At 37.5% G+C, this 25,555-nt stretch overlaps 1 long non-coding RNA gene across 1 annotated transcript in view; it reads right to left on the bottom strand.

Moving 5' to 3' along the window:
• Window positions 1-11,420: 11,420 nt before the first annotated feature.
• Window positions 11,421-25,555, bottom strand: part of LOC127561150 (uncharacterized) — a 97,176-nt gene continuing 83,041 nt past the window's right edge. The window contains exons 3-4 of the long non-coding RNA XR_007953466.1: window positions 13,578-13,660; window positions 11,421-12,975 (exon numbers count right to left, since the gene is read on the bottom strand). This is a non-coding gene — a long non-coding RNA (uncharacterized LOC127561150). The remainder of the gene's footprint in view (window positions 12,976-13,577; window positions 13,661-25,555) is intronic.

The following is a 25,555-nucleotide window of genomic DNA, read 5'->3' as shown; positions in this document are numbered from 1 at the left end:
CAGAACAATAATATTCCATAACATTCATATGCCACAATTTACCTAACTATTCTCCAGTTTATAGGCATCCATTCATTTTCCAGTTTCTAACCACTACAAAAAGGGCTGCCAAAAACATTCTTGCACATACAGGTCCCTTTCCCTTCTTTAAGATCTCTTTGGACGAACACTGGGAAACGAATGTGAACTATCTGCATTTTTGTTTTTCTTCCCGGGTTATTTTTACCTTCTGAATCCAATTCTCCCTATGCAACAAGAGAACTGTTCGGTTCTGCAAACATATATTGTATCTAGGATATACTGCAACATATCCAACATATAAAGGACTGCTTGCCATCTAGGGGAGGGGGTGGAGGGAGGGAGGGGAAAAAAAAAATCAGAAAAGAAACGAGTGCAAGGGATAATGTTATCAATATAAAGTAATCATTAAATAAAAATTTAAAAAAAAAAAAAGATCTCTTTGGGATATAAGCCAAGTAGTACCACTGCTGGATCAAAGGGTATGCACAGTTTGATAACTTTTTGGGCATAATTCCAAATTTCTCTCCATAATGGTTGGATTCATTCACAACTCCACCAACAATGTAGCAGTGTCCCAGTTTTCCCGCATCCCCTCCAAAATTCATCATTATTTTTTCCTATCATTTTAGCCAATCTGACAGGTGTGTAGTGGTATCTCAGAGTTGTCTTAATTTGCATTTCTCTGATCAATAGTGATTTGGAACACTCTTTCATATGAGTAGAAATAGTTTCAATTTCATCATCTGAAAATTGTCTGTTCATATCCTTCAAACATTTATCAATTGGAGAATGGCTTATAAGTTAGAGTCAATTCTCTCTATGTTTTGGAAATAAGACCTTTATCAGAACCTTTAACTGTAAAAATATTTTCCCAGTTTGTTGCTTCCCTCCTAATCTTGTTTACATTAGTTTTGTTTGTACAAAGGCTTTTTAATTTGATGTAATCAAAATTTTCTATTTTGTGATTAATAAGGATCTCTAGTTCTTCTTTGGTCACAAATTCCTTCCTCCTCCACAAGTCTGAGAGGTAAACTATCCTATGTTCCTCTAATTTATTTATGATCTCGTTCTTTATGCCTAGATCATGGATCCATTTTGACCTTATCTTGGTGTATGGTGTTAAGTGTGAGTCCATGCCTAATTTCTGCCATACTAGTTTCCAGTTTTCCCAGCAGTTTTTGTCAAATAATGAATTCTTATTCCAAAAGTTGGGATCTTTGGGTTTGTCAAACACTAGATTGCTATAGTTATTGACTATTTTGTCCTGTGAACCTAACCTATTCCACTAATCAACTATTCTATTTCTTAGCTAATACCAAATGATTTTGGTGACTGCTGCTTTATAACATAGTTTTAGATCAGGTACAGCTAGACCACCTTCATTTGATTTTTTTTTCATTAATTCCCTTGAAATTCTTAACCTTTTGTTCTTCCATATGAATTTTGTTGTTTTTTTTTAGGTCATTAAAATAGTTTCTTGGGAATCTGATTGGTATAGCACTAAATAAATAGATTAGTTTAGGGAGTACATCATCTTTATTACATTTGCTTGACCTATCCAAGAGCACTTAATATTTTTCCAATTATTTAAATCTGACTTTATTTGTGTGGAAAGTATTTTGTAATTTTGCTCATATAATTCCTGACTTTCCTTTGGTAGATAGATTTTCAAATATTTTATGCTATTGACAGTTATTTTGAATGTAATTTATCTTTGTATCTCTTACTGTTGGATTTTGTTGATGATGTATAAAAATGCTGAGGATTTATGTGGATTTATTTTGTATCCTGCAACTTTGTTAAAGCTGTGAATTATTTCTAATAGCTTTTTAGTAGAATCTCTGAGGTTCTTTAAGTATACCATCATATCATCTGCAAAGAGTGATAATTTGGTTTTCTCATTACCTACTCTAATTCCTTTAATCTCTTTCTCGACTCTTATTGACAAGGCTAGCATTTCTAATACGATATTGAATAATAGTGGTGATAGTGGGCAATCTTGTTTCACTCCTGATCTTACTGAGAAAGGTTCCATTTATCCCCATTACATATGATGCTTACTTATGGTTTTAAGTATATGCTCCTGACTATTTTAAGGAAAAGTCCATTTATTTCTATACTCTCAAGTGTTTTTATTAGGAATGGATGTTGGATTTTGTCAAATGCTTTTTCTGCATCTATTGAGATGATCATATGGTTTTTGTTAATTTGGTTATTGATACAGTCAATTATGCTAATAGCTTTCCTAATATTGAACTAGCCCAGCATTCCTGGTATAAATCCTACTTGGCCGTGGTGTATAATCCTGGAGATGATTTTCTGTAATCTTTTTGCTAACATTTTATTTAACATTTTAGCATCAATATTGATTAGGGAGATTGGTCTATAATTTTCTTTCTCTGTTTTCAACCTACCTAATTTAGGTATCAGTACCATGTCTGTGTCATAAAAGGAATTTGGTAGGACTCCTTCAATTCCTATTTTTTCAAATAGTTTATATAGCATTGCAGTTAATTGTTCTTTAAATGTTTGATAGAATTTACACTGGTCCTGGGGATATATAGAAAGAAGGAAGAATAGAGGAAAGAAGGAAGGAAGAATTATATTTATTAAATGCTTATTGACATGAGAATCCTGAAACTGATGGGGGAACCCTGAAACTGTCTCTCTCCAAAACTCCTTGAAGGAGAAGATCTCCTTGAACCCTTGCCTCTGTAAAATACCCACCTCAGGAAATCAGGATAAGGAACTTCATTCTGTTATCCTGAAGGAGACTCGCATACTCCCATTGATAACACTCACTACTAATTACGCTCTCTATTGAGTTGAAGATTAGTCTAGGACTTCTCATTCAATTCAAAGATTCATTATTCTGATTTCAACTCAAACTGCCCCAGCCTCTAGCCAAAGTTTCAATTATAAAAAGAGCAACTTGGTTCAATTCCTTGCAGAGGCCAAAGCAGGAATCATGCCAGGCCAAGGGACTTCCCTTGGCATAGCTGCCTACAAGGGACTCTCTGCCCGCTGAAAGACATTCTCTTTCAGCATTAACCTCTCTTTGTCTCTCTCACACATTTCCCTAACAGGACTATACCCCTCTTTACCTCTATGTAGGAATTTCTCTGCTAGGAACTTTCTCTCTCTCTCTCTCTGCCAGGATTTCTCTGCTAGATCTTTACCTCTCTGTTGGGACCTTGCCACTAAGGAAGTCAGCCTGCAAAAGCTTTTGCAAGCCAACTTCTCAGTGCCAATAACTTCTTTTGCCAGTCTAACTTTTAGGGTTCATAAATTCATTTACCAAGAACCTGCACCAACCAAAAGGGGTTCCTACAACTCTCTGCCATGCACTGAACCTCATGACTTACTATGTGCCAGTTGCTGTGCTAAGCACTGGGAATATAAATATAAGCAAGGCAAACAGTTCCTTTCTTCAAGAACCTTACATTACAACGGGAGAAGACAACACATAAAAGGGTACTAAACAGAGTAAGGGGTAGGCTACATGTGGTGTATGCTCAGGAGAGTGCCAGAAAGTGGTGCAGAGGTCTGGATCCTGGAAAAATAAAACAAAAGCTTGCCTAACAGAATTGGGAGACCCAGAGGTCCCATCTAAGATTCCAGGGGAAAGAAAGTGGAAAGAGTATATATTCATGTAAGAGAATACATTGGTAAGATGACCAGCAAATGGCATGAAAGCCTGGGCAAGGGATTGGTACAAGGTGAGGTGAAGCCTGGGCTATTCTCAATAAAAATGGGAATACTCTCCTTGTTCAATTTTCTCCTTTTTCAAGGTGTTGTGGGAGAGAGGAAAATAAAAGATAAAATGGTTTTTAATCTTTAACATGGAGAGTTTAGGCTAGCCGACCAAATGGGACTCATGTCCAAAGCATTCAGCACTGAGGAATTGAGGCAGGGAACTTATATAGGGTTTTAGCTAACTAGAGTTTGTCAGCAGAATAGTGAAGGATACTTAAGGCAATTAATCAAACATTTTGCAGCTGTTGTTATCTTTACTGTAGAGAGAGAGCAGGGAGAGAAAAGTTAACTTGGTATTTACAGCTTTGGAGATTGTGGCTCAGGCCCTGTCAGACAAGGGAGAAGGACCCTTCTTGGACAGAAAGGGATTTTAACAAGGGCATAATTTAGGTTTTTAGGCATGAAGTGAAATAACATAATTTTATTCCAAGACAGTTTTGGACAAGGATGGAGTCAGAGTAGCAAGTACCTGGATGTTGTTTTTCTTTTCTATCCTTCATTGTGTCACAATGGTATGTGAAGATGGTCAGAGCTACATGGTTTTTCCTAACTCAATTCTCCCAGTCCTAATGGCATGGAAGGGGGAATGGCTATAAAAAAAATTTTTTTTATTCAGGGCATAATAAAATGAGAGCAGAAAAGCAAAGTTTGGTTTCAGTTTCTTGGTTTTGTTTTGAGGGGGAAACATGCAGTGATTAGTGGAAATCAATGGTCATGGCATGAGAGAGAGAGTCTGATTTCCTTATACATTAAATGAGTACCAAGGCAGATCCTGGGGTGAGACCACTCATTTCAAAGAGTACACTGGATAATTAATTACACTCCTGCTGCAAGTATAGCAGATAGAGGAAGATAGCAGAATTCAAGAGCCCTCTACTGCTGCAAAGGGCCCTCTGCTGTCTATCTCCCTGTCCCACGCAATCAAGCCTGCCTTCAGGGATCCTCAGCACCACTTGGGGAAGACTGAGAGCTGCTATCAGATTGCAGCAGTGATCCTTCTCTCCTGGAAATCAGGGCTTGGGATTTTAAACTGGAACAAGAAGAATAGTCCAAACAGGAGAAAACTGAGGCATAGGGAGGGAATGGGAATAGAGAAGGAATTGAGCTTCCACAATAATCTCAATAACACTGGTGTTTCATGGACATTGTCTTCAGATTGTCTTTTCTAAGGCCTTCCTCTCATTAATCTGAGAACTGGAAAATAGGTATATAAGGCATATAATCTAACCAATACCAAAACAGAAATCCCTTCTAAAATATTTCTGATGTTGTTCATCTCACCTCTGTCTTAAGATCTCAAATGATGGAGCATTATTTAAACAAATCAATTAATCTCCCTCAGCCTCAGTTTCTTCCTCTATAAAATGAAGTAGCTAAAGTCTTCTAAATTTCCTTTACAGGGGCAGCTAAATCACACAATGGATAGAGTGCTGAATCTGGAATCAGGAAGATTCATCTTCATAAGTTTAAAAATGATCTCAGACACTTATTAGCTGTGTGTCCCCAATTCACATAACCTCTATTCACCTCATCCATTGGAGAAGGAAATGGCAAACCATTCTAGTATCTTTACCCACTCCCCTAAAAAAAACCCTACATGCAAGGTCTCATATAAAGGACATAATAGAACAACAATATTTTATTAATTATTGTGGATATGTACATAAAAAGTTTTAAAACAGTACTACATACCCTCCAGGTACATTATTTGTTCAGTTTTTAGAAGGTCCATTTGCTTTTTTATAAATTTACCAATCCCTTGCCATAATTTCATAGCTATTCTACTGGGTTGGATCCAAACTACTCATTTCTTAGATGGGGAAATTACAACTTGCTGAAGGTCACATAGCAAGTTAATAACATAACTGGGACTAGAATTCAAGCAACCTTACATGCAGTCTCTGATTCTTTCCTTTGAATCACACTTTGTTTTGTTTTTTAAATTAAATTTTTAGCCAGGTGTGATGGCATGCTCCGAAAATCTCTGCTTCTGGGGAAATTATGGCCTCAAGTATGGGGATCACTTATGCTCTGGAGTTTTGAGTTATACTGGGCTATTTTGGTTATTTGCACTAAGTCAAGTATCCTTATGGTGAGAATCTGGGATTGAAAACTACCAGGCTGCCTAAGAAGAGGCAAACTAGCCCAAATTGGAAATCGAGATTCTTGTGCTGATCAATAACGGTATTAGGCTCATGAGTAGCAAATACACTTGTAGCATAGGTAAAACAGGAAGATTCATTCTCAAAACAAAACAATAAATATCTTTTATTGATGCCATTTTGTTTTGTTTAAAGTTATTTCCAGATATACTCCCTCCCTAAGCCAAACTTCCCTTATAACACAGTTACATTGCAATAACTAATTCACTACCTGTGTCTGATAGAATATGCAACATTTTCTCTCCCTAGTCCCCCACCTCTTTGCTGACTTCAGAGAGATTATTCATTATCTGTTCTCTTAGACCAAGAATTTAGCTTCCTTTTAGCGCTATTTTAATATATATTTTAGTCACTGCGTATATTTATTCTCTAGGTTCTGCTCACTCTACTCTATCAATACATAGTTTCTCAAAATTCATCATATTTATTGCTTCTTACTATACAATAATATTCTATTATGCCCATGCATTATAGTTCATTCAATCATATTCTAACTGATGCAGACCTATTCTAAGGTCCATTTCAAATTCTTACAGTGCAGACTTTGTTCCCTTAAAGGAAATAAATCTTTACCCACAAAATTACTCTAATAGTGGATCATCAACTAAAATAAAATTGTGAGGGGGTGGTAGTGAAGAGAAAAGAGTCTTGATAGGATTGCTGAAACAATGCTTAGTTTGTAATTGTTTATCTTGTTACAAGAGTATATAAGACTGGGCCAGCTGGAAGCAGGCATGCAGGATTCTCACTACTCTACAGAGGTTGTCTCCAGAGGCAGTTTAGCCCAAAAGATTGTACAGATGTATTAGTTCTTTTTCACTGAGCCATCAGTTCACTCATCCTGCCTTCACTTTCCCCTTCATGGCTATTAGCTGGCTGCCATATATCCACTGGAAAACATATGGGGATTTTCAAGTGAAAAAAGTACTCAGGGGGAATTGAGGAGAGGAGGGCTGACAGGTGAGGAACAGGGGACCATCCTACATAGCCATGGAAAGCTGGAGGCTGAAGCATCAGAAGTATGAGAGACTAAGGAAGTCAGGAATTGTCAGAGACTGGTAGTCTGGGAGTGATAGAGGGAGAGAGAGAAAAAAACAGAGACACAAAGACAGACAGAGCCAGAAAGACAGAGCCAGATACAGAGATACACAAAGAGAGAGAAAGAGAGAGAGAGAGAGAGAGAGAGAGAGAGAGAGAGAGAGAGAGAGAGAGAGAATCAGAGAGAGACAGAGACACGGAGAGAGAGAAACAGAAATACAGAGACGGACAGATAGGGACAGGGAGAGAGACAGAGACAGGCAGAGACAGGGAGGGGGAGAGAGAGAGAGAGAGAGAGAATAAGAGAGAGAGAAAATGAGAGAGAGAGAGAGAGAATAAGAGAGAGAGAATGAATGAGAGAGAGAGAGAAAGAAAGAGAGAGAGAGAGAAAAAGAGAGAGAGAGAGAGAGAGAGAGAGAGAGAGAGAGAGAATGAGAGAGAGTAACATAAAGAGAAAGATGGTAATCAAAAGGAGGAATTGCAAGATCCATGAAGACAAGAGTGCTGTAATTTATTTTTGTGTTCCTCCCAGAGCCTCACATGGTGTTCGGCACATAGAAGGTGCTTAATAACAAGTTCACTTTAAAATGTACAAAGCATTTGCCTTGAAATAGTTAGCCCTGAAAGCCTTGTAATAAAAGTATTACTAGATCTACTTTACATAACAGGAAATTGAAACCGGATTTACAAATGTCAGAAATAAGATTTGAATCTAGGTCCTCCTGACTAGAAACATAAAACCCTTTTTCCTCTACCATACTTCCTCTCAGGTCCTAAATAAATATCTACTGAATTGAATTAGCTGAACAAAGGAAAGCAAGGGGAAGGGTTTATAGACCCAGCACCTTATCTGGGTATCATTTCTCAAGGGATTAAGTGGGGCTTCCTAGGAAGATATGTGTAAGTTCTCTTTTTTTTTAAATTGGTCAGGGATGGAGAGAGAAGGGAAGCATTTACTGCCTATGCTTCTGAAATTAGTTCCTTATGACCCTAACTAGTGTCCCAAAATAATTTGATAGTGTACATTTTGTGTACACACACACACACACACACACACACCCCTTCTTTCACTCTATTGCATGTCTTAGAATTCTTTTCTTTATAGACTTGGAGCAGCTCTTCTTCTGTACTCTACAGTGTCTAGCACACTATTGGGTGGATGGTTGGTTGGTTGGTTTGTGTTTTTTTGAAGGGGAATCCAGTTTTGACTAGAAGAGTTCTGGAATGGAAATCAAAATCTCAGATTCCTGTCACAGCTCTGCCTCTCACTAGCTATGTGACTCTGGTGTCTTTGTAATATTGGGAGCAATTTCCTTTCTGCCAGGCTTTGTTTTCCTCATCTGTAAAATGTGAAAATGGGAATCGGATGGTCTCTTGAAAGTTATTTCCAGTTCTAAGAATAATAAACTAACATTTACAGAGCATTGTAAAGTTTGCAAAATACTTTCATTACAACAACTCTGTAAGATAAATAATGAAAGCATTATTAGTTATATTTCATAGATGAGAAAATGGGACCTCAGAGAAGTTAAGTAAATCTCCCATAGTCACACAGCTAATAATGTGAGAGCAGGATTCAAAGCCAAATCTCCTCATTCAAGATCTAATCTCTTATTTGTTACATCATCTTTTCTCTCCATCCTATTGGTCCCTCATCCATTCTAGTGGTCCCTAATAAATGACAATTGATAATTGATACATGTATTCTCTTCTCATCAAATCCTGGCTAGTTACGAGAGGGACCACTGCTTTTGCAGAATAGATGGGCAAAGAGACAGGAGATAAACCCAAACTTTTTATCTTTCCTCTGAGATTCTGAATATTATTCAACTCCTTCCTTTCCTTGAACCCTAGAATTAATGAGAATTATGAAAGGAAATAACAGGATATTTCAATATTCCAGAGGGGGATAGAAACATGAGTCAGCCTACTAGTTTAAATTATTCATCTTCCTATTTCTGATACTGTATTAAGACAGTAAGCTCGATAAACTAGAAAAATCTTTGGGGACATCTTAGTGCCATGGACAGTACTCTGCCATGTTACAACTGTGCCATGGTCATGCATTCTGTAAAAATCAAATGCCCTGAACCTGGGAGGGGACAACAGTCAAAATTCAGAAGATGGATTCTGAGCAAAGCGATACCTGGTCCCCAGGAGTGCTTTCCTCTCACCTTGATTTGAAGGGGCAACCAATAAGGGATGTTACAAAGGGGTTCAGCTATCTGGTAGTCTGAGCTCTACACAGAAAGACAATTAAAACAATAATTAAACAATCATTGGAGCTTTTTAAAAAGTCCAATAATACATCTGGCCTGAAAATATGTACTTGGGAAAAGGCAATGATGTCTTGAAGGAAGAGGGCCAAGACCAGGAAGGTTCTGGGAAGGTTCTGGGGGAAGAAATGTCCTGAGTTCAGAGAGAATGATCTTTAAGGCTTTGTATTAAAAGTTTTTGACATATTCTCCTTCCCCCTATTTAAATGCTACTGTTTATGCAAGGTCCTGCTTAAGTCCCACATCCCCCATGAAACCTTCTTTGACTAATCTTCAATCTTCTGTTTCTTTTAATTTCTAGTACACATTTTAATACTTCATATATTCTGTCTTTTAATATTCACTGTTTCTTACAGTGCTTACATCTTATCTTGTCTCCCAGACCAAACTGGATAGTCCTTGAGGATAAGACCAATCATTTCTTAAGCTTCTTACTTATTCTCCTCCCATGTGGCAATAGAAGAAGCTCTGGACTTGGAGGCAGGATGTCCAGCTGTATCATTTGCAGTTTGACTTCTAGCCAATCAGTTTTCTTTGTTTTTCCCCAGGTCACACAGCTAGCAAGTATCTAAGACCAAATTTGAACTCAAGAAGGCTGCTCTATCCATGGCATGAAGAAATGCCTTTGTAAATTGGAAAGTCCTATGTTAATGTAAAATAATAACATAGCCTCATATCTAGCATCCAACAACATAGAACATCCAGAAGATATTCAACAAATATGTCTATATTTACAGAAAATATAAAATAGTGGGAAAAGTCCTAAATTTGGAGTTAAGAGAGAATTGAATTTAAATCCTGGGTCTGACATTAGTTTGGTGATCACAACTAATTCCTTTGAGGTTAATTTTCCATATCATTAAAATGAGGGTAATAATACCAGCACTACCTATCTCATAGCATTGATATTAATCTTCTAGGAATTATAGATTTAGACTTCAAAGGGACCTTAGGGATTATCTAACCCAAACTCCTCATTTTACAGAAAAACAAACTTCTGAGGTACCTAGAGGTAAGATGACTTGCCCAAAGTCACAAGGATAACCAGTGGTACAAAAGAGATTTGAATCCAGATCTCTGTACCCAAATCCAACTTCATTTTCATTATATCACTTAATTAAGCAAATGTTTCCTATATAGTCTACTTTGTGAAGGACATCATGCTAAATGTTGAAGGTTCATCCCTATACTGTATTATTCCATCATCCCATATCTCCCTCTAACCCTTGCCTTATTCACCCTGGAAATAAGAAAAGTTAAAATTCATGAGGAAGACAGATAGTTTGAATTTATTGCCCTTCATTTCAACACTCAGCCTTCATCAAAGTTTACCCTAATCCTTTCCTCAAGAAGATCCTCTCCTAGGTAGGAAGTAATACAAACAGCTCATTCCTTGAAGATGCATGGTGTTTATTTCCTCCTGAGAAGACACAAACTTCTTCTAATCCAAAAAGATGTTGCTAATCCGTGGCATCAAACAAACTCTTCCTTCTGTGGAATTGGCCCTCCTGAGCAAGCAATTGTGGTGGGGCTTTGGAGGGAATGAGAATATTGAGATCCCTTTCATTTTCAGTCCATCTTAGTAAAATCCTAAACCTAGAGGATTCAAGTTTGACTGGAAATATTCTTATAATTCATACCTTCTTCCCCTGGAGAGTTTCCACATGTCTATTTTAAATAATTTCTCCCCCCTTTTTTTCACTCTCTCTCTCTCTCTCTTGAAGAACAACTGCAAATCTTCTCTGAGAACAGCTTTTCTTTGGGGTGGAATTTAGTTCTGACAGTCAAACATTCATGAGATGGGGTGTCAGGTGAATAATGATTAAATGAATTATCTCTGCAGCAAGGAAAATCTGGGATCTGGGATGCTCACTCACTCTCTTGCTCACAGCAGTGAGTTGTTGCAGGTTTCCATTTCCTAAGGATTTGGCTATTGCCTTTTCAAAGGGAATCATTTTCTACAAAAATATAATAAGAGAAAAAGATTGAGGAGTGGGTACAGGCATAGAGAGTAGGAATGAAGCCTTTCTCATCTTTACCTTATGAACTCATCATCTAGACCAGAGAAAATCTGAGCAAGGTGAGGATAAACATACCAAATGGTCTCTCTCCCATAGATACACAAAATCTTAAAGTTAGAAGGCACTTTAGAGAAAATAAAGTGTTATGCAGGTTTACTGCAGATCTACTTGCCTAAGGTCACACAGCTAATAAATGACACAACCAAGACACAAATCCAGCATTTATTTTTATAAATTTAATTTCATTTATTTTAATTAACAAAAATCTATTTTCTCTCCCTCCCATTCACCACACTGGAAAAAGAAAAAGAAAAGAAAAAGAAAAAGAAAAATATCTTGGAACAAATATGCAGAGGTAAGCAAAATCAATTCTCACTTTGGTCGTGTGCAAAAAACGTGTGCCTCTCTGCGTGCCTCATCATCAATCCTGTAGAATAGGTCATTGAATTGATCCGTGTTCTTAAGCCTTTATAAAGCTGTTTGTCTTTGCAATGTTGTTGTAATTTTTAAAATAGTTTTTCTGATTCTACTCTCCTTACTCTGTATTAGTTCATATAAGTCTTCCTGGGTTTCTCCTAAGTTTTATAATTTTTTATCACATAAGAGAATTCCATCATATTTATAGTTTGTTATCAATTCTCCTGATGCTAAGTCCCATGCTCTTTCCACTGAATCACAGAAGACTCATTTCCCCTCCCATTCCTCTCCAGTGAAGAGAGTTTGCTTTGCTGACCTCCTCCTGACCAGTCTGATTTGCACAAGAGTTAATCTGATACTCCCTCAGTCACCAAAATATCTCCACTGTTCCTTCCTGCAGTGTTAGGACTGATTCAGAGTACAGATTTCTTTTTTCAGGTTATTTTTCCTTTTGTGCTATCAAGCTACTCCTAAGATGGCTTACATGTCTTAGCTTACATGTCTGAGGAAGGGAGGCAGGTACTTTTCCATATCACCCCAATTAAGGAGGATTCTGCTCATCCTAAAGGGCCATGCTCAGGAATAAGAGAAGGAAATTAAATCTTACTTTTATTACAATGGAAATCCTGATAGGATACTCAAATATTCAACTTGGGGGTCTTAAAATTGTTTCTCTGTTCAAGGTTTGTTATTTTTGATTCACTCTTGGGTGAACACAGACAAATAGCCCTGTCTAAAATATATTAGGAGTTTGGCAGCATGATATGGTTAAAAAAAATCTGTATTGGGAATTAGAAGGTCCAAATTTAAATCCATACTCAGACACCTAACTCTCTGGCTGTGGACAAGTCACATGAGCTCTCTTAGCCTTGTCTAAAATAAAGATGCCAAATCACAGGCATCTATGTCCCTAAGAGGCATATGAGAAACTAAAGACTCCAACAGATGTGGTGTATTCCTCTACACATACACATACACATACACATATATGCATACAAGCATTTATTAAGCACCCACTGTATATAGCACTGGAAGCAATCCAAAGTTTAGGTAAGACAGATGTTCAAATTGATGCTGCGCCTTCATCAGGAGACACCCAATATCACATGGTTGGTTAGCAATTATATAGATATCCATTTCTAGACATTTTCTAGACATTGAACTCTGGGTATCAAATTATCTCAATAAACAGCTTCAGAGCAGCTCTTGGTCAGACAATTTCCTGTACACAATAATGTACATGTCAAGCAGCAAACACATTAAATGTCTATTAGGTGCCAGGCACTGTGTTGGGGGACAGAGATAAAAATACAAAAATTAAAACAATTTCAAGTTAGAATGAATTTACACTCTTACATTCCCAGATTCCCCCAACCTGAATATCCAAATGGGGAACTAGGGAACAAAATCTTTATCCTTTTCTACTTTCTTCCTCCTCAATATATTTATACTCCATGATAGAAATGAAAAAATAGATCAATTAATACCTTTGACTTCTCAAACCCACCATTGTGTGTGTGTGTGTGTATATATATCCCTGGGAGGTCATCACTGGAAAAATAATCCAGTGTATATCTGAATACTCAGAGCAGCATTTTTGTGGTAGCAAAGAATTGGAAATACAGTTGATGTTCATCAATTGGATAATAACTAAACAAATTATAGTATCTAATGGAATATTTTTGTACATTTTGCAGTATTGGTCAGAGTTTTAGACTTGAAGTCAAGAAGCTCTAGGTTCAAATCCATTCTTGGACACTTACTAGTTCTGAGTTGTACTCAGTTCCTTCTTTTGTAAAATTAGAGTATGGGACTTAAATCTGGAGACTTCTCCACAATCAAACCATCCATACTATAGGATTAAAAGGTTTTCCTTTTGGAGTTACCTTTCTTTTTTGTTCTATCAAGCTGATCTTGAAGTGATCCCCATCACATCTCCCAGATCCTTTCCAACTCTAAATCTATAATCCTATGATGAGAGAAAAAGGGGAAAATTTGTATAAAATGATGCAGAGTAGAATCAACAGAACCAAAAGAACACAATAACTACAATAATATTGTTCACTAAAAGGAAGCCAAATATTAAGTAATCACAATAACCAGTTTTGCTCCCAAACAACAGGATTTATCAACAAAAGACATACACACACACACACACACACACACACACACACACACATAAATATATATATTTCCCCTTGCTGGGAAAACTGGAAACTAGTATGGCAGAATCTAGGCATTGACCCACACCCAACATCATATACCAAGATAAGGTCAAAATGGGTTCATGAACTAGACATTAAGAATGATATCATAAACAAATTAGAAGAACATAGGATAGTTTGCCTCTCATATCTGTGGAGGAGGAAGAAATTTGTGACCAAAGAACTGGAGATCATTATTGATCACAAAATAGATAAATTTGACTATATTAAGTTTAATAGTTTTTGTACAAATAAAACTAATACAAATATTAGAAGGGAAGCAATAAGCTGGGAAAACATTTTTACATTCAAAGGTTCTGATAAAGGTCTCATTTCTAAACTATGTAAAGAATTGACTCAAATTTATAAAAATTCAAGGCATTCTCCAATTGATAAATGGTCAAAGGATATGAAGTCAATTTTCAGATAAAGAAACTGAAACTATTTCTAGTCATATGGAAAGGTGCTCCAAATCACTATTGATCAGAGAAATGCAAATTAAGACAACTCTGAGATACCACTACACACCTCTCAAATTGGCTAAGATGACAGGAAAAGATAATGCTGAATGTTGGAGGGAATGTGGGAAAACTGGGACACTGGGACACATTGTTGGTGGAGTTGTAAACAGATTCAACCACTCTGGAGAGCAATTTGGAACTATACTGAAAAAGTTATAAAACTGTGCATACCCTTTTATTCAGCAGTGCTACTACTGGGCTTATATCTCAAATCAATCTTAAAGGACAGAAAGGGACCCACATGTGCAAAAATGTTTGTGGCAGCCCTATTTGTAGTGGCAAGAAACTGGAAACTGAATAGATGCCCATCAAGTGGAGAATGGCTGAATAAGTTATGGTATATGAATGTTATAGAATATTATTATTCTGTAAGAAACAACCAGCAGTTTATCTCAAAGAGGTCTAGAGAGACCTACATGAACTGATGCTAAGTGAAATGAGCAGAACCAGGAAATCATTATACATGGCAATAAGATTATATGATTATCAATTCTGAAGGACATGGCTCTCTTCAACAATGAGCTGATTCAGACCAGTTTCAATGATCTTGTGATGAAGAGAACCATCTACAACCGAGAGAGGACTGTGGGAACTGGATGTGGTTCACTGGATGTGGTTCATAACATAGCATTTCCACTCTTTTTGTAGTTTCTTGCTTGCATCTTATGTTGCTTTTTTTTTTACTGGTTTGATTAGATTTTTCTTGTTCAGTGCAATAAATGTACAAATATGTATGCAAATATTGGATTTAACATATATTTGTACCATGTTTAACATATTGGACTACTTGCCATCTAAGGGAGGGTGTGGGAAGGGAGGGAAATTGAAACACAAAATTTTGCAAGGGCTAATGTTGAAGAATTGTCCGTGCATATGTTTTGAAAAATAAAAAGCTTTAATGAAAATTTTAAAAAAGAAAAGATATATGGGAGCCCACATGCTACATGTCACAAAATAAACATAGAGGGTGGAATGTTCTGAAATTAAGATATATACGTTTATAAAAAGTCATTTTAAAACTATTATACAATACCATCTCATCCCTGTCTACCTTTCTTTGCCCTAGTCTCAAGAGGAATCACTCAGATATGAGTATGCTAACAATGGATGGCAGAGGCCAGAAGTAGTGGCTAATTGCTTTTGTGAGTAGCTACTGGCAGCTCCCTAAATCCCCAACGATCAGATCACAAAGACACATGGAGACTGAGGACTGAGATTCACTAATCAAGCAGAATATTGAAGTCTAGAACTTCTCTTGTTTTACATCTATATTCACCTCCACTAATGACTTTGGGAATACTTTTGATTCTAATTCAGAAAGAGTTAAGGCACCAAAGAAGGGTTAAGAATACTGAATTCAGAAAGTCTGAGCTCAGGAGCCAGCTCTGCTATGTGTTCCTCAGGCAAGTGACTACTTTCTGAGTTTCAGTGTTCTCTGCAAAATGAAAGTGCTGGACTAGGTGTAATTCAATTCAATAAACATTTGTTAAGAACCTATTTAGATAATTTCTAATCCAATTATAAATTCTTATAATCTATGTGCTTCTTTTTTTAACATGAAAGCACCACCTTTTTTTCTTTTTTCTTTGTGAGGGGGGTGCATATAATTTCCTAAATAATTTGTGCAAAAGTTGAGATCTTTTCCAACCTCCTTGTTCTTGAGTACTAATGGCCTCAGAACAGAAAGATGAGCACTGAAAGACCTGAAGATGCCAATGAGAGAAAAGAAGTTTTGGCTTGTGTGAGAGTGACCTTTCCTCATAATTAATTTGTCACTCCCAACGCCATCTGCTATCTTTTCAAACCCCATCCATCATAGCCATAAAAATATTTAAAATTCAATTAAAAGAAGATCCAGTGTTATCAACTCAAATGGGTTTTCATAAAATTATTTGATGGAAAAAAACTTTCCTCATTTGTTCCATCCCTGCAAAGGTCCAGCCCTGCCAATGGCACCCAGCACCCATGGCATCTCCCCAGACATGAAGCTATTTGGCTTCTTCTCAAAGTTTTACAACTGTTTAGGAACTGCTAGCCTTGTGATAAAACTACAGTAAATAGAGAGGGAGTCGAGGACCAGCTTAGCTACTGGGACATTTCCAAGAGCATTTTACCACCTGGAGGACTAATATGAGCCCGACAGCAGGGATGCTATTGTGAAATTTCACTCACTCTCCCAAGCTTAAATGACAATATCAATAGTCCATGAGGCTGAACTGAAAAGGAAAACATTTTATTGGACTGTTTCTGGTCTGAGTCATTGGTAAGCATGGAGAGAGTTCAACAAGAAATCAGAGATTCAAGAATGTTAATTCAAGTAACGGGTGCAGCACACAAACAAGGAGCTGCACAAATTGGAATTTATTTTGGACTGAATGGGGTGTGTGGGTGTGTGGGTTTGTGTGTGTGCACGTGCACATAGGCCTATATTATCACACTTACACACTTTGCTTCTACAACTTGACCTATTTCTATATTCCAAAGTTCTAAGCTATGCTCCAATATTTTGTGCCCCTTTCCAAATATATGATTTCAGAATCACCTGAATTGTAATTCTGTAGAAGATCAAGAATTGTTTTTTTTTGTTTCTTTAATGAGAATATCTAATCCCACATCCCTCTCTTCCTGGGCTGGGGCACAATAATAGTCACTTTATCTGATCTAGTATTAAACATCACCATAACAATAACTCACATTTCTGTAGCACTTGATTTTACAAATAACATCCCCATTTTACAGATGAGAAAACTAAAGCTTAGAATGTTGAAATGCCTGGGCCAGGGTCACACAGCTAATCAAGTTCTAGGTCAGGTCTGTTTCTTCTCACTCTATGACCATAATTCTCTAGAGATACTTGTCATCAGCCAATATTTGGGTTTGTCATCCCCATGCAGACATCTGTAGCCCTGCAAGTGATGCAAGGGATTTTGACAACTTTAAGAATTTAGTAGGTCTCACATAGAAACACACACATATTCTCTCTCTCTCTCTTTCTCTCTCTCTCTCTTCTTTCTCTCTCTTTCTCCCACTCTCTCTCCCCCCCCTCTCTCTCTCTCTCTCTTCTCTCTCTCTCTCTCTTTCTCTCTCTCTCTTTTTCTCTCTCTCTCTTCCTCTCTTTCCTTCTCTCTCTCTCTCTCTCTTCCTCTCTTTCCTTCTCTCTCTCTTTCTCTCTCTCTCTTCCTCTCTTTCCTTCTCTCTCTCTCTCTTTCCTTCTCTCTCTCTCTCTCTCTCTCTCTCTCTCTCTCTCTCTCTCTCTCTCTCTCTCTCTCTCTGTCTGTCTTTCCCTCCCCCCTTTCTGTCTCTTCCTCCTTCTATCTCTCTGTATATTTCTTTGTCTTTTTCTAACTTGGTTCCTCTCTATAGACTCTGTCTCTATTTATCACACACACACACACCCTAGAAGCTTCTGTCAGGTTTGACTTAACCATGGATTGGTATAAATTATGAAAATTTCAATCTCTTTAACTTTTTTAGTGTCGATACCTTTGGATACTCTCACATTTCCTAATTGTACTGTCATCTCAGTTTCTCACATTCATTTGGCTATTCTTACTTATCTAAACTTTGTCTTGTCAGCCTGGCTACCCCAGAATCAACAGAAGATGGAATAGCATCCCTTCCAATCAAACCTTGCAGAAACCATCCCCAACTGACTTTCACAATGATATTCACTTTTCTTCTTAGATTGCTCCCTCCCACTCTTATCTCTAACCATTCATCTTCAGTGCCAAAGTTGCATATGTCCTGCACCTTACCTGGAGATTTCTGGTTCATATTTCTAACCTCCCAACGTCTCCTTGTATTATATTTCTGTCCTCCCTGGTGTTTGCAACATCTCCCTATTTAGTATCATCTGCAAATTTAATTAACATACTGTTGACTCCCTGTTCCAGGCCATTAATGAAGATGTTATGGCAGTATTCAACAAATAACATTTTCAAGGTCATGAGGAAGCATGAACTAAAGTGCTGACACCTCTGTACAATGTGGAGGAAAATGGGTGATGGGATCCCAACATGTGGTTTGAGTTATTTGCTCTCTGCATTGCTTGGCCACTTTTTCCAGGTCCCAGTGTGGGTTTTATTTTGTGTTTTATCTTTTTCTAATTAAGCCACTGCATATTAATGGCAATTCCCATTTGGAAAATGAAACCCCATGAGAAATATGCCTTAAGAGTTTTTTGTGGTTTTGTTTCTTGCAGAAGAAAAGGTTGCTCATTGAATACTTACAATGCTAAGCATACAAACACAAAGCATCCACCATTACTCATGCTGTCTTCCTACCTCTTATGTACTAAAGCATCAAGAACCTAAACAGGATGTACACATTGACAGCTCAAAAACAAAAACTGCTCAGGTGGCTTGGAAAGAATACTGACATAGAAGCCAGAAAGCCTGGGTTTGTTTAAGTCTCAATTTCCTCTTTCACTATGTGAGCACAGCAAATTACTGAACTTCACTTAGGCTCAGCTCATGCTCACAAAAGATTCCAAAACAGAGTGCAAGCTCCAGCAAGTTCTGCCAGAGCAGAAAGGCTTTGAAGAGAGGGAGAGCTTTCAGGAGAAAGGAGGTTACAAATTCTCTGGACCTGGTCTTGAGTGCACTATATCTGCATTCCTGTTTTCAAGCCTGAGCACAATATTTTAGATATGAATAGGCTGGAGCAGGAAGGAGGAAAAAATGGAAGGCAGAGAAGAAAGGAAGGCAGGAAGAACAGAAGGAAGAGAGAGGGAGGGAGGGAGGGAGGAAAGGAAAGAAATAGAGAAAGAGGAGGAAGGGAGAAAAAGGGTGGAGGAAAGTATGGGGGAAGGGAGAAGGAAGAAAGAAGGGAGAAGAGAAAAAGAAGAAAGGAAGGAAGAAAGAAGAAAGGAGAGGAGGAATGAAGGAAGAAGTAGAGGAGAGAAAGAGGGAAAGAAGAAAAGATGAAAGAAAAGAAGAAAAGAAGGAAGAACTTAATGAGCACCCACTATAGCAAGACACTGTGCTACGTACTTTTACAAACCTTATCTCATTCTATCCTCACAATAATCCTAGGAGGTAAGTACTATTATTATTGCAGAGGAGGCCGTTGTTCAGATCCAGAATGAACTCAGTGGTCTCTAAGGCCTGTTTCAATTTTGTGATACTGAGCATGTGCCAATGTCAGGCAAGGTCTGCTTCCTGAGGCCCAGTACCAAAAGTCTTGCCATGAGAAGATTGTCTGTTGGATGATAAAATGGACAAAACTATAACAGTGCCCCCACTGTGACCCTCTTTTTGTTTTCACAGATAGAGTGATAAAGGATGTTCTTAAACCTTCTACAAATATTACTTTTTATTGCTGTTCTTGATTTCATTGTGAGCCCAAAGTTGACAAGAAATATAATTCCCTGGGACATCTGACCATCTTGCTCACAGTGAATGAAGGTAAATGGACCACCATAAAGATAATGGTAGTTCATACATCGGCATACAGTGCTAATCATGAAGAAGTTGAGAGATTCTACGAAAAATTTGTTAGCTTCCTCCAACAATACATGCCATGGTAATCAGAGAGGGCATGGAAGTTAAGGCGGGGAAATGTGACTTAGGTCAGAAAATGAGAGAAGACAAAGGATTATAGGCTCATGTAGGAGCCTCACGCCTATACATAGGATCATAGATTTAGAAATAAAAGGGGCCTCAGAGGTTATCTAGTTCCTTATCTTCATTTTGCAGAGAAAGAAACTAACATTCATAATGGTTAAGTGACTTGCCCGAAGCTGAGTAAGTAATAATAGAATTATAATTTGAATCCAAGTCTTTTGATTAAATCCAACATTCATTCTAATGCACCATGTTCCCTGTAATGAATATTTTATTCAAGAAAAGAATCAGAAAGTGCAGAAAATGATGCCACAATAAATAAAGTTGACTATGTCTTAACAAACAGGAAACAGCTGATTACAGATACAGCAGCCATTTGAAAATCTCTGTGCTGTCATATCACTGAATGCTTAGAGCAAAGGTCAAAGTAAATAACAAGTTAGGAGAAAGAATAAAGATGAGAAGATGCTGCATTGGAGAACAGCATTTCCAACCTGACCTGTTTAAACGGAAAAATGTGAGCTAGATTAAAGGCAGTGATTCTAAGCATCACTTTAAAAAAAAAGTCTTAATATATAAGCCATCATAGATAGAAGGCCAAAAGAGTATCCTAACTGTCTAATTCAGCAAATACTCAATCCACTTGTCAAACCAAAAGACACGGCAGACAAAGGCAACACTAGTCTAGAATGTAACTTCATTTATAAAATATTGTAGAGATGGATGACTGAAGTATTGAAGACTGGTGATATATAAAACAACAAAAATCACTTGAAAAGAAAATTCACACACAAAAAGAGTTTGGCATGAGATCTAACTAAAATCAGTTCACTCCAAAAGTAAATGTAGATGAAATCAGAAGGAAAAAAACCAAATAGGTGTAAAATGGAGCAGTAGGCTGGCATTCCTATAACGACCTCTTTTCATTTACATCAATAATGCAATAATCATGTAGAGTTAAAGTGTACCTTGGATGCAATCTATTTCAACATCTTCATTTTTCAGGTGAGGAAACTGAGGCCCGGAGGGATTAATTGATTTGCTAGAGTCATACATGTAGTAAATATCAAAGAATGAGCCCAGGTTCCCTGACTCCTGAGCCAATCAGTGTTCTTTCTACTCTATCAAAATGTATCATCTTCAGATTCTGCCACCTTAGTACTGGGTGGGGAGGTAGGGGAAAAGGAGAGGCAGAGAGAGAAATATAAGAATAAAGATATATAGAGAGATATAATATATGTATATACAGACAGATAAACAGATTGATAGCTAGATAAACAGACAGACAGATAGATAGAAAGATAGATATACAAACAAATAGATAATCACTCAGCTAGGTGGCACATGGTTAGAATACTGGACCTGAAGTCAGAAAGACCTGAATTAAAATCTAGCCTCAGAACACTTACTACTTGTATGATCTTAGTCTTTGTCTGACTCAGTTTCCTCATCTGTAAAATCAAAATAATAATAGAACTAAATCAGAAATTTATAAAGTACCTTACAAACCTCAAAACACTGTAAAAAAAAAAAAAAGATTGCAATATGATTCTATGTTGGAAGTGGTTATGGCGCTTAAGAAGATGAAGTCCAGAATCTAGACTTGTTCAAAAACATATAAAAGAAATCTGTGCTGTAGATAACAAAATTTGAAAGTCACTCAGGCATCAGTTTTCAAGATCTTAGAGGAAACAAAGATAGAAAAGAATGGGGAAAACCATTATAGAGTATGTTCTTGTAAAGAAAAATTTAGAAGAATCAAAATTTCAGGTGATTCAAAGGTCAATTAAAGATGTATGGAAATTGATGTTTATGACTAATAATGACTTGCATGTAAGGAATGGAATGAAAGACTTCAGGAAGAATGTGAAGGACTAAGAAAGAGTGTAGGCTGATCACGCATTGAGAATGAAGAGGATGGACGATTCAAGTGCTGTGAGTTATTAAAAGAACCAGAGCCTTGAAGAAGTGGAATATCCCTCCTCCACTAGAAAATTTGATGGAGGATCAGAGAGAAAACCAAACAGACATGGATGAGTTTCTAGTAATGATTGAGAGTAGTGATACTCATGCTAGTGAGGTCTCAGTTCTATCCAAGTATTAAAAATGAATTAAAATGAGGGTAATAAAACTTGCACTGGCCTAACTTAAAGGGTTGTTGCATAGAAAGTGCTTTGTAAACCTTTTTGTAAAAAAAGCTATAAAAATGCTATAAAATGATGATGTTATTATCATCATTGTTATTCATAGGATGATAAATTTAGAGTTGGAAGAAATTTTAGAGGTTACCTGGTCAGACTCTCTCATTTTACATTTTATCTTTATTATTAATGAAAAATGATAACTATACTGGCCTAAAGAAATAGAGAAGTTACATGAAATATGATAGAAATAACACTGGACTGCAAGGTAAGAACCTTGGGCTCTAGTTCTGACTCTGCATCTAGTTCTGAATCACTCTGACTGTCTGCAAGTTCTTTCACTGCTTTCCTCACCTGTAAAATGAGAGAATTAGACTAGATTCATAGAATCTCAAGGTTCCTTGAGACCTCATAGATCAATTAGTCCAAGAGTTTGATAATCTAGGGTCTGTTGACCTCAAGGTTGTCTGTGGATTGATTTCAGCACAATCCATGAACTTGGAAGGATAAAATATCATATTTTTATTTTCACTAATCTTTGGTTTTCTTTGTAATCTTATATGTTTTACTTTGTGCATTTAAAAACCTTGCTCTGTATTAAATAAAAAAAAAACTATTACTATAAGAGGAGTCAGTCTCATAGGCTTTCTGAGAAGGGTTTCATACCTAACACAAAAAAGGTAAGTATCATGATCTAGTCCAGCCCTTCTCTAAATAGTAACCCCTTCTATAAATCAGGCAAGATGACCTTGGAGGCCCTTCTGAAGGAATTATGGGCCCATTATGAAAAGGACCCAATGAGTGTGAAATACATAGACTCTGTGAACTAGCCATGCCTTACGACTTGAAACCTTAACACACAAATGCAATCTGTTGGTTCAATGGCAGGCATTTTACCCCACTCCCTTATCTGCCTTACAGTATCTCATTACAAGGAACATTTCTCATTTGGGGCCCTGATTTGCTTGTATACTACACCAAACTGCTGCTCTCGCATTGTAAATTGCTTGAACCAGAAATCTGAATCATGGAAGAGAGCCAACAATAATGCTATTCACACCCCAAAAATTGATCATAGGTTATTTACTGTTTTCTTCACTACACTTCTCTGCTCCGCTCTGCAGGTGCCTACAAATTTGTCAGACAATGTGCCTTGAAGAAATTAATGGAACAGGGCTCAGCCTGGCCTGATTTTAGAGCTGATGTAGAAAGAGAAGAAATTACAGAATCCTAGAATTTCAGAGCTTGAAAGGACCATAGCGATCAGATGCTTTGAGAGCAGAACTGCTGCCTTGCTAATATAATCCAACCAACTAAACAACAAGCATTGGAATGTTGGGGTCACAAATTAAAAAATGAAAGTCCCTGCCTTCAGTGAGCTTATGTTTTATCGGGGAAACAACATGTGCTTATGTGTCAATATGAAATAGACAATACATATATATATATATATATGTGTGTGTGTGTGTGTGTGTATTCATATATACATATTTGTGTTTAACAGCATAAAGAGATCTGAACCTTCACAGATTGCTCTTCTATGAAATTTAATGGTGTCCTCTGGAACAGAAAGAACAACAACATCAGGATTTTTGTCAATATAGACTGAGTCATCCTGATTTCCCTGGGTCCTGAAAGGTAAACATGCAATCATTAATCCTTGTTATGTTCTCCTTCAACAAAAATCTCTGATGTCTGACTTCTCCTTATCCTTCACTATGTTGTCACCCTCATTCAGACCCTTATCACTTCTTGCTCTTGCTTTAAAAGTAATCACCTTCTAACTGCTCTCTCTGCATCTATCCATTCTCTCCTTTCGCCAATCCATTTTTTCTCACAACCAGAATAGTCTTAATGCAATGATTAGATCCGGTCATTCCCTGGCTCAAAATGCTACAGTAATTCTCTATTGCCCATAAAATAAAAAAGGAAATTCCTTAACCTGGATTGAAGATCCTTCACAACTTGTCACTCATCTATCTTGATCCAGTCCTATCTTACACAATTTTTCTTTTACTACCTTATATTCCAGTCAGAAACATTCTAGATTGCTTGTTTTCTCCCCATGTGCTTTCCTAACAGCTAAGACTTCTGAGTCTTTAATCACTCTGACCCTTAAGGGAAGAAAGAGGAGAAGGGAAAAAAGAAGGAGGAGGAGGAGAAGGAGGAGGAGGAGGAGGAAGAAGAGGAAGAGGAGAAGGAGGAGAAGGAGAAGGAGGAGGAAGGAGAGGAAGAGGAGAAGGAGGAGAAGAAGGAGGAGGAGGAGGAGGAGGAAGGGAAAGGGAGAAAATCAGTGATTATAGGAGTGAGCAATAAGTGCTAGATTAATTCTAACTTTCTCAATTCAAGCCTATTTGTAACAGTCTCTACTGTTAGATCATTTGCTGATACTAAACATGGACAAAGGACAAGGAGATCCGTTTTCTTTGTAATTATTAAGCCTTGCTAAGAAGAGTATTTAAAGCTTATTTATATTTTATACCAGGTGCTCTGGAAACTTGAGGGTCTTAAAAGGCAAAAGGCAAGAGATATCTGAAGGACAGCTAGCAAGACAATGGGCTTCAAGGGCAGGAAGTGAAGTGGCTCTTAGAGGAAGACAGTCCCCTTTAGACCATGTCTTATGGACTTTCTGAAAGAAATGAGGAGCCAAAGTGGACACATGGGGGATGGGGATATAGATTGTTATTGTCATTAAATCCTTTTACAATTATGCAACTGTTTTTGGAGTTTTCTACTTCCTTCTCCAGTTCATTTTACAGATGAGGAAACTGAGGCAAACAGGATTAAGTGCCTGCTCAGCATTGCAAAAGCCAGTAAATGTCTGAGGCTGGTTTTGACCTCAGGTCTTCTGAAAGCCAAGCCTCATGTACCTTGCACTGGACCATCTGGCTGCTTGAGAATGGAGATAACCGCACTCAGGCGGCATCATTTCATGCCAAGATCACCTTCCTCTTCCCAATGTCTCTCCCAGATGGACTGTTGTCATCATGCTGATGAGGTTTAGATTTAGGGAATCAAAATGAGATTAGGGTTTCTGGTGGTCAGGGAGTTAAATGATAAGATCTAGTGGCAGGTTCAGAGTTCAGGGAAGCAAATGGAGAGGTTTGGCTCCCCTGCACCTCTTTGGGATTTGGCACAAGGGTGGGGGGGTTGGGGGACTCTTCTGGCGGCGCAGAGGTTCTCTGTAAAAGAATTACAGACTCCAAAACCTAGATTGATAAAAGAGGTTTATTCTGGGGATTGGAAGTAAGGTTAGAAATCCTGACAGAGGCATAAAGTCTGGTTAGGGAAATAGCTGAGGGTAAAGAGAGGATAACACTGGAAAAGAATATTCCAGTGGACAGAGGCTCCTTGCCATGGTATGGCATGTTTGGAACCTCTGCAAAGAGGATTTTAGTTTGGCTCTTTTATAATAGGGGATTTGGCTACAAGCT

This window comes from Antechinus flavipes, chromosome 4 (assembly GCF_016432865.1).
Source record: "Antechinus flavipes isolate AdamAnt ecotype Samford, QLD, Australia chromosome 4, AdamAnt_v2, whole genome shotgun sequence".
In the NCBI taxonomy this organism is placed as follows: Eukaryota; Metazoa; Chordata; class Mammalia; order Dasyuromorphia; family Dasyuridae; genus Antechinus; species Antechinus flavipes.
Note: the sequence above shows the minus strand (reverse complement) of the source record. Positions and strands in the feature narration are given on the sequence as shown.